The sequence below is a fragment of the Psammomys obesus genome, unplaced genomic scaffold (assembly GCF_907164565.1).
Source record: "Psammomys obesus unplaced genomic scaffold, mPsaObe1.curated_primary_1811, whole genome shotgun sequence".
NCBI lineage: Eukaryota > Metazoa > Chordata > Mammalia > Rodentia > Muridae > Psammomys > Psammomys obesus.
This window is the reverse complement of record NW_026596064.1, coordinates 3,049,354-3,059,280: the sequence shown is the minus strand read 5'-3', so window position 1 is coordinate 3,059,280 and position 9,927 is coordinate 3,049,354. Positions and strand designations below refer to the sequence as shown.

The following is a 9,927-nucleotide window of genomic DNA, read 5'->3' as shown; positions in this document are numbered from 1 at the left end:
CACACACACACACACACACACACACACACACACACACACACACACACGCTGTCCTGTCTTCTTCATCCCCCATATTAAATTCCTTCCAAGTAAGTCTTCCTCTTACTTTCACATATTTTTTGTTTCTGTTGTGTATTGTTCCCCCCACCCCTTTGGGATGTTTGGTTTTTGGCTTGGTTCGTTTTTTGTGGGGAAGGGGATTAAGCTGAGCAACAGCAGCCTATCAGTAGCTGATCAACAAGTATCATTAACTGCCTGTACCTCATCAGAGGGGTGAGGCCTTACGAGCCCCTCCCCCATTTATGGAATGTCGAGGGGCCCAATTCTGTGCAGGTAATCACCACTACTGTTAGTTCATGGATATGACAGCCATGTCCTGCCTAGAAGGCTGTTTCATAGCCTCATTACCCATCCCTCTGCTCTTACATTCCGCTCCTGTCCCTCACAGTGCTCCTTGAATCGTGGGGTGGGGGGAGGGAGGTAAGACAGACGTGCTTGGGGCCAAGCACTCTATAGTCACTTATTCTCAGCACTTGGACATCGCCCGTTGCAAACAGGAGCTTCTAACCAGACCTAGAGCAGCACTGATCCGCTGGCACACACACACATATTTAGGAAGCAGCTTCCTAAATTGGTTTCCCTTTCCCAAACCAATAAGAGTAGGTTCCCTCTTAGGGCCCATGGGTTCCCAGCTTTTGACTTGGTTTACAGTGCCAGGTATGAATTTCTTCTCTGAAGTGGGCTCAAGGCCAAGCGGAAAGTATTTGGGCACTCCCATAACAGCTGCGTCACTATTACATCACTGGGCGTAGATTTCAGGATAGCTTTCCTGTTGTAAGCTTTCAACATGAAGCTGAGGAACAGAGATCAGTGCTAAAGTCAATCTATATAAAGTTTACATATACTTAGGCTTCATTTTGTCTTTTCTTAAAAAATACAAAGTTTGATTAACACAAAGTTTCGCAACAGAACCTCACATAATAACATGATTGTGACCGTTTCTTGCTTTTATTTCATGCTTTGAAGACATGTTTATGCAACTGAAACCATAGAGAAGAGACTTCGGCCCTCTTATTAGTGTGACCTTTTCTCAGTTGCGGTCTTCAGGGCTGTCACGACACAACACACCACACTGTTAGACAGTAAATCAATAGTGTCAATTGAATTAATAGAATATGGCCAAGTCTGAGTTTACTCAAGACTCTCTTGGAGATAGCTTTATGTTTACCTGGTGTCCCTCTCGTCCAATCAGTAAAGGCCACATTTCATAAGATAATCTGTGGTCAAAAGGAGAAACAGGGCAGGGCAGGGCTGGATTTGCCTTCTCCTCCAGACGGCAACTATGTTGGTCCTCCAGAAGAATCATGAGGCTTTTAGTGCTCTGCTTGGTGGATAATGTCCAATCCAGGAAAACTTCTCCAGTTACAGATGAACTCGAAAGGCCTGACTAGGGTGAGTTTCTGTGTTGGTTTGTATCTTACATGGCAATTACTTCAGCCTTGGCTGTTCATTAGCTTTACATGGAGGTACCTTACACTCTCTTTATGTCCGGGTTGTACCCTAAACCCTTAAAACGATAATTTGTGTGATGGAGAATTTATCTGATGGATGCCAGATATCAGCAGTTGGTAAAGTGTCCTAGGGAATCCCAGGGTAAAGTTGCTGTGTTTTTTACTCATCAGGAGTTCTCTAGGACTGGCCATCCCATCCTGAGTGGTTGTGCGAAGGCGGAGGGAGCACTGGGTTCTGGTGACAGCACATGGGACTCTCCTTGAGAACCTCCCTATGAATCTGAGAGCTCCTTGTTTCATCTGCTCACGATTTTCCCTCAGACCAAATAGGACTGTAAGAAACAGAGGTGAGGTTTCTAATTCTGCATTCCATTCACATTTGGAGCTAGAATTCTTCTATTAAAAAAAGAGAAATTCTTATCACCTCAGTCTATTAAGTCACTCAGCAGTGCACAGTCCAGGCAAGGCAGGATAGATGCCTAATCTCTCTTCAGGAGTTATTTTACCCAAGAATGATTCTATCTTCTTTTCTGAAACCACTGAAGGAGATGGCTGCAGAGGTTAACTTTCACCGACGTACACAAGGAGTTAGAAGTTCGGTTACATTATGGGGTTAGGTCTCAGAAAGCATACTGGAGTCCAGAGAATGTGCTGTTAATTATCAAGAAAAGAGGAAGTACTGAGTGGTCAAGGGCCCAGCTGAGATTACGTGTGACTTTGTTTTAGAGCCAAGGACGGCAGACTTTTGCACCAGTCAGTATTCCAAAAGAGAACAGGTTTTTCCCAGTCTGGCTGGCAATGGGGTTTGCCCAGTAGGTACTGAAGGACAGGTGGCCGAGGAATTGAAGCCCATGATGGTTTCAGAGCACCGATCCCTCTGCTGTGTGCATGGCTCCTCTGTTCCTAGACAACCCTTCCTCATCATTCAAGTCGTGAGCTTGGCATCACGAACCCCCAGAGCCACCCAACTTTCCGGGCTTGCATGAGCAGCCCTTTTTTGATGCTCACAGGGCCCAGTTGGCCCAGGTGCTGCCTCACCTCAAGTTCATGGCAGCAGCACTTCAGCTGTTCTTTTAGTTGTGTCTCGTATTAGATTATAACTTCTGCCTGAAGCAGGTGGAAGTCACTGAGGGACAGTGAAGGCTGTCTTAGCTACTTTTGTCTGGCTGGGATAAGACACCATGACCAAGGCAACTTACTAGAGGCAGCATTTAATTTGGGCTCAGGTTCCAGAGGGTTACGGTTCACCGTGGCGGAGCGAAAGCACGGTGGCAGGAACAGCTGAGCACTTACCATTTGATCCACAGCCATGAGCTAGGTGGAATGGAGAAGGGCCTGTGAATGATGCCAGTGAATGATGCCAGTCTTCTGAAACCTCAGAGATTGCTCCCTGTAACCTACATCCTTCAACAAGCCTACACTTTTCGATCTTTCTCAACAGTTCCACCAACTGTGGACCAAGTATTCAAACATTTAAGGGGCTTTGGAGAAAGCCACATTCAAACCACTATAGGGGCTTTGGAGAAACAGCCAAGGAAATAGAAGGGACTGCTTGTTGAACATCACTGAAAACACTGCTATTGAGCTTGGGAACACACACTCAAACTTCACACACTCAAACTCATGCCTTCAAGCTTTTAAACTTGGGTCAGATTGTGTCAGTTTTGTGTACAATCTCCTTCGGGGGTTCCCCATACATCTAGAATAAGTCCCCAGGTGCTTGCCATGGCCTATGAGTATCTACATCATGTTGCAAGCGCTGCCCTGGTTTACCGTACTGCTGACCAGTGGCTTCTTGTCCGTCTTCATCCTCCATGGGAGCCCACTGCAGAGCCTTGGTACGACTGACCCCTCAGCCTAGAGCCCTCTTTCCTAGGTAGCAGCCCATTTTTCTCCTTCTCCTCATCAAGTCTCTGCCCCAATATCATATTCTTGGCAAAGCCTTCCCTGGTAAGATCATTCTCCCTTTCCTCCCTCTTTTCTCTTCCTGGCACCAACCATCAGAGTGGCTCTATTTTGTCTTTTCAGTTATTTCTTCCTGTTCCCTGGCCTGGCATTACTTAGCGATTTCCTCTGAGTGGAAATATTCTGTCCTGCAGGGACGTGCAGTAAGTAAGATGCAGGAAGTAAACAACTCAGAAGATTCTGGAAGTCCCTGAAACTGATCAGATGCATTACCGGTTTCTCTCTCCAAATTTATGTAAGCAGTAAAGACATTTGAGATACTCTCAGACAAGACAAGCTTTTAGAAGAGACGGAGACCAGGCCAGCTGCCTGCAAGAAATTCAGACCACTTGAGCTACCTAAAAGGTTGTTGTCACAACAACAAGACACAAGCTAGAGTCATCTGTAAGGTTGACTTAACTGAGGTTCTCAATTAAGAAAATGCCTCCATAAGACCTGGCTGTAGAGGTGGCTCAGAGGTCAAGAACACTGGCTGTTTTTCCAGGGGTCCTGAGTTGAATTCCCAGAAACTACATGGTGGCTCATAACTATCTATAATGAGAACTGGTGCCTTCTCCTGGCGTGCAGGCAAACATGCAGGCAGAATAGTGTATACGTAATAAATAAATAAATCTAAAAAAAATAATCTGGCTGTAGGAAAGCCTGTAGGAATTTTTTTTTATTATTAATTAACAATTGATGTGGAAAGACCCAACACATTGTGGGTGGTGCCGTCTCTGAACTCTTGATCCTATTCTATAAAAAAGCATGCTGAGCAAGCCATGAGAAGCAAGTCAGTAAGCAGCACCTCTCCATGGCCTCTGCGCCAACTCCTGCCTCCAAGTTCCTGCTCTGTTTGCATTTCTGCCCTGACTTCCTTCAGTGATGGACTGTTATCTAGAAGAGTGTAACCTGAAGTAAGCCCTTTCCTCTGCAGGTTGGTCATGGCGTTCCATCGTAGCAATAGTAACCCTAACTAGGATGGTTGTACAGCGTGCTACAGATTTCTGGCTTTCATGAGCTGCCACCCATGTTGGGTGGGAATCTGCTGCTGATACAGAATCTCACAGGTGTCTTTGAGTCACTTATTCTTCCTCACCCACACTCCTGTAAGTAACACCAATAAAATTCAGTGGCTCACCAAGTTGGACTTTGGTGACATCTTTACTCTGGTGTGTGATCAGTGCCCTATCTGTAAATATTTATCCACCTCTCCCCAGAGAAAGGATCGCACAATGCCTGTATAGAAGTGAGGTGGTGGTCTGAAAGAGAAATGTCCTCAATGGACTCATTCATTTGAATTCTTGGTTCTCAGTTGATGGTACGATTTGGAGACTTAATGGGGAAGTCCAGCCTTGCTGGAAAAACTATTGTCACAAGGGTCAGGCTTTGAGAGGTTAAAGACTTCCATCTCACTTTCTCTCTCTGCTTTCTGTTTGCAGATAAGGATGTGAGCTCTCAGCTTCAGGATCCTGACACCATGCCTGCCTCTTGCTACCATGCTTCCCTGCCTTGATGAACTCTTACTCCTCTGGAACCGCCAGTCAAATAAACCGTTCTAGAAACCGCTTTGCTTACATGGTTTTGTCATAGCGGCAGAGCAGTAACTAATAACACTTGTCGTGATGTTGAAGAGTTTCTCTTGCATTTATTGTTGCTCCCCTGTGCTTTCAGCACCGGGAACCGTGCCCAGTCCACTGCAGCCACCAAACATATGTGCTGTATATATACATGCCTCGTACCTTTGAAACTCACAGAAAGACTGACTCGGAAATGGGACGTTTGCCTGTCCTCTACCTATGCCACCGTTTGAGTCCCATAGGATGAAGCAGTACAGGTCCCGTCATGAACAGGGCTAGGGACAGGAGTCATGAAGATGCCCAGGAGCCGTGGGAATGTACACCGTGACATCAGACATGGGGGTTTCCATTCAGCAGTTTGTCCCATAATCCTGTGGATGGGCTACTGGGCCAGGCACGGATGCCTGCAGCACTCTAGATAGAAGTCCTCTGAGAAAGTAACATGTGAAATGAGGCATGACTTGTGGGAGAATGGCAGATGAAGAAACTCAGCTTCTGTCTCTGCCACTAAAGAACCTAGCGCTATCAGGTGAGTGATTTCCCCTGCTCTCTGTGTCATTTCAGAAGATGGTGAGGACAGATAAGTATGCACACACATCCACAATTCTAAGAGCCGTTATTGGAGAATACTCAGTGCTCTCTGAACGATGATTGATGATGACTGGTGTTTACGTCGGGGATAACATATACATGTTGACAGCGGGGACATAAAACAAGAAGGAGACTTCGTTGTCTGGGATGTGACGTAGGCATGCGAGGCTCCCAGACTGAAGAGGTGAAACACGAGAGATGTGTAGCTTCGCTACCTGGAGGAAGTGGGGCCTAGTTCAAGTGTTGAAGGGCTTCCTGAATTCATGGGCACACGTGGAATGCTAGTTTGGAGGAGACACGGGGATAAAGGTTCACATGTAGAACCAGAGGAGAAGATAAGTCTTAGTGAGGGGCCTTGAGGAGTCTTCTCATTCCTGGAGATCCAATGACAGCTTTATGGACTGTCCAGACAAATGGCCACAGCATGGCCCTGTGTCACTAGTATAAGCCGGAGCCTTCTGCAGGCTGACTGCATTTTTTTTTTTTAAAGACATACCATTTTCTGGAGGTGCAAAGGACATGGATTTTGTTCTGTGGACTGCGGGAGTCGCCTAGGAGTGCATCTGGAGATGCTAGTTCCCTCTCCTCAGCCTTCTGTGTCACTCAGTGCTTATCTGGGGTTGACCACTGCCTCAGGACACCCCTCTGAAAATGTTCCATGCTGAGTCCCGGTGAGTGAAGAGTCCCAGGACTCCCGAGTCCGTAACAAACTCCCAAAGGAGATTTTGTAAGCCCTTAAAGAGTGGAAGGAAACTGCCTGCCTCTTCTCACTTTGGGGTAGGATTTTAGAGACAGGTGTGTAAGTGTTCTCATCTTTGATTATGTTTCTTCTGTGACCGTGGGCAGTTTTTCCTGACTCCTCAGTTTAGATTCTCAATGGAGCACGAGGTGCTGGACCCTCTTGTTGGAGGATGGAGTGAGATGTCACAATACCTAGATGAATATCCACGGAAGTGATACTCAGCAGCTCTGGGTCTGGCCTTCCCAGTAGCTACGGAGCATGGAGGACACAAAATCTTATCTGCTATATCTTCTCTACCCTCAAAACGTCATCCCCTCCCCTTCTCTGAACCTCTCCATGGCATCTGTAAGAAGAAATACTTGAACTTGGTTGTCTCACAGCACTCGGTCATCTCCCAGGACTGATAATCCCAAAATCCCACAGCTGATAACAAACTTTCCTTGAGGAAACATGGGGATGAGCTTGTGCTCAACTCATTGGAGCTGAATGGGTTCTAAATGGAGGATGACTGAGTAATGGCCCCTAGCAGGTACTAAATGAACCTGGGCTGTTGGTTTCAAAGGTCAGACGATATGATTGATGTTTGGAGCACAGGTGGGGGAGGTAGAAGAGCAAGCAGCATAGATGGCCCCTTCCAGCTTGCAGTCAGACTTTGCCAGCTCCGTTGAAGACAGTGGGAAGGACATTAGCTTTGTTTTGTAGTAGACAATTTGTAGCTGTCCAGGAGCAAGGAGGAAGGTCCCCATCTTAGAGCTGCAAGATTCCAGCTTATTTCAGGCCCAAGCAAACTCAGCCCCCTCCAAGACACAGCGAAACCAGGCTTTCTTGAGGAGGCGAACGATATAAACGCTTGCTTTGGGGCTGGGAATCTTCCCTGATGCTCTCTCTTCCTGTCCATAGAACTCAGGTTAAGTTATTTAACTTTTCAGAACCCCTGCCTTCCTCACCTGTAAAGCCAGGGTGCTGACTGTGCACCTCATGGAGTTCTGATGGAGTTGAAGCGGCATCTGCAAAAGCTGGTCTAGGCCCTGTCTCATCTGATTGCCTCTTCTCTGTGTTGCCATGGCAGTCGCTCAGTGCTATGGTGGAGTTGAGGACTGTTCAGGGGTCTCCCGACACTTGCCGTTGAGTTCCGCACTCCTAAGGACCAGCGACTGCTTCAAATCCTGTTAATCCCCTAGCGTGCCTGGCACGGAGTAGGTGTACAATTAAAGCATTCTGAATTAAAAGGAGTATGGACTCCAAGAGAAGAAACAGCATGTTTCCTTGCCAGCCTCTCTCAGCAGCCTAGCTTCCTGGCTCCTGCCAGTCACCCGGATGCCAGAGAGTGGGTGTGAATGCAAGCCCTGGCCCTTGGGGACTGAATACGCCTTGTGGAATCACGGACAGAGCTGGCCACAGGGTGGAAGGCATCCTGGCATGATCCGTGCACGGGGCTCGTTTCTCTGTCTCTTTGGTGGTAGCTCTCAAGGTCAAACAATCCAGCCTGCCAGACCCCACTTAGGCCGAAGTGGCTGTTCTCATCGTCTATAATGGAAGCCTCCAGCGGAACATCACAGTTAATTGCAAGGAAGGGTGAGTCACACGAAGCATCCAGAAAGGAGCTGGCACTCATCATGAAAGGACAAAAAGACCAGCCAGAAAGCTGCAAGGCCCAACTCTGGTATCCAGGGAACTGCGGGGTGCGGAGGGAGGAGGGCAGCAAGCGATGCACCCACTCTGCCCGCTAATGAGCCAGGAATCATGTGTGTAGGCGATCAGTTCACAGATGCTGTATTTTGCCTTCTGAGAGTTTTAAAAACATGAAACACAGACAAATACAGCCGGTATCTGTATAAGCGATTATGGCATTCTTACGGTGGTTCAAAGGAGCCCCCGACTAGTCTGTGAAAGCGGAGACTTCGGGGTATTATTCGATACTCAAGGTCATTGTGGTGGCCCCATGAAGCGAAAGCCATCTGTGCCGAAGCCTACGTCAGGTCCCGTTTCCCAACCTGTATGGGAATTGCTTCTAGCATCACTGACACCTGTCAGACACCCCCAGGCCCACCTCTTTCAGCATTTCCGCTGCCTCACAAGCAGAACCATAGCTAACAGCCAGCACCTACACAGAAGGTATATGTGTCCATCGGACTCTGCTCAGTGCCTGTTACAAGCGTGAGCTCATTGGTCCTTATGAATCCTGGGAGGTTGGAGTTCTCTTCTCGTTCCTTCCGAAGGTAGGCAGAGGCTCTGTGTCTTGCCACGGTGTGACAACTGACCCTTCCAAAGCCAGGCTCTTGTCCTTTCTCTCCTCTGCCTCCTATAGGTAACCCGTGTTGTGCTGCTTTTCTCGGTTGAGAAGATTTAGCCCATTCTGAGCCAAAGCTGCTACTCTGAAGCTTCTAACCATTGATTTTAGTCATGTGCCTGAGGCAACAATGTTCCTGTCCCCATCAGATGTGACAAAGATGGCTCTCCACTCCCGCCTTCCACTCCACAGGAATCTTCTTTCTTGGGTCCTGATTTTCCTCTATCTTTTGATGTTGTGTCTCAGGTGGAGGGTGGGCAGAAAAAGGATTAATATTCTAGACGCCATTAGGATGAATCCCTAGCTTGAATGAACTCATTGGAAGTCACACCCACTTGTTAGTTCTTAGGTCACTTAAACTCTCTGGTCATCTCCAACTGCACATGGCAAGTCTCAGATACCCCACCTGTATTTGTGTATTCAGCTGTAGGCAAGGGGTGCCTGCCCGCAACATCTCAGCTCCTTTTCTTCACCAGCCTCAGTTCATCTCTTGAGCTTCCATACCACCTGTCCTGGTCCTCCTGTTGTTCTGGCTTCCTCACAGATGAGGCTGAATGAGAACAGAGACAACCTGGCCAAGAGCCGTGGTGCGGTGGCAAAAGCAATGAAGCCCCCCCAGCCCCCCAGCTAACGGCTGAGCCTGTTGCAGCCGATGTGAAGGCGCCACTCATGGGAGTGATGAGGATGGAGTGGGAGCTGTCTGACTCAGCGTCTCGGCTCTTATGCGAATGTGGTTCATTGCATCATCTCTTCCTTCAGCCAATTACTAAGCAGCAACATTATTTTCTCGAGGGAAAATAAAAGGAGACAGAAGAAAAAGTCTTTGACTTCTTGATGGCTTATCTTCTAGTTTATTTTTAGAAAATCAAAGTAATTCCAGAGAAGCAAATCATCTTTGTTGTTTGGACAAGTCTTTTAAGATGATCTAAGAAAAACCGAGAATGTATTAGGGAGTTTCTAGGGAATTCATGGAAAGGATAGAAATCTAGATGAGAGCTTGGATACAGGCTAGAAACCAGGACAGGAAATACTGATGGGAGGTTGCTTCTATTTTGACATCTCTGTGTTACTGCGCTTAACATACGAATCCTGGAAGAGGGTCTGTTTTGTTGGCGTAGATCACCCACTCATCTCTCTGCCTATAATTGGGTGTCAGAGTAAGAACCTGGTAAAGGGAGTGTCCAGAAATTCTTCAGCTTCCATATTTAGGGTCAAGACACACCGATTCTACTATACCCCAGTCTACACACAATGGGGGAACTGGCAGGG

General features: G+C 47.4%; 1 long non-coding RNA gene across 1 annotated transcript; it reads left to right on the top strand.

Moving 5' to 3' along the window:
- The first annotated feature begins 1,322 nt into the window (after nucleotides 1-1,322).
- On the top strand, nucleotides 1,323-5,022 carry LOC129689710 (uncharacterized). Its single transcript, XR_008722163.1, has 2 exons — nucleotides 1,323-1,452; nucleotides 4,898-5,022. It is a non-coding gene; the product is annotated as an uncharacterized LOC129689710 (long non-coding RNA).
- The last annotated feature ends 4,905 nt before the right edge of the window (nucleotides 5,023-9,927 follow it).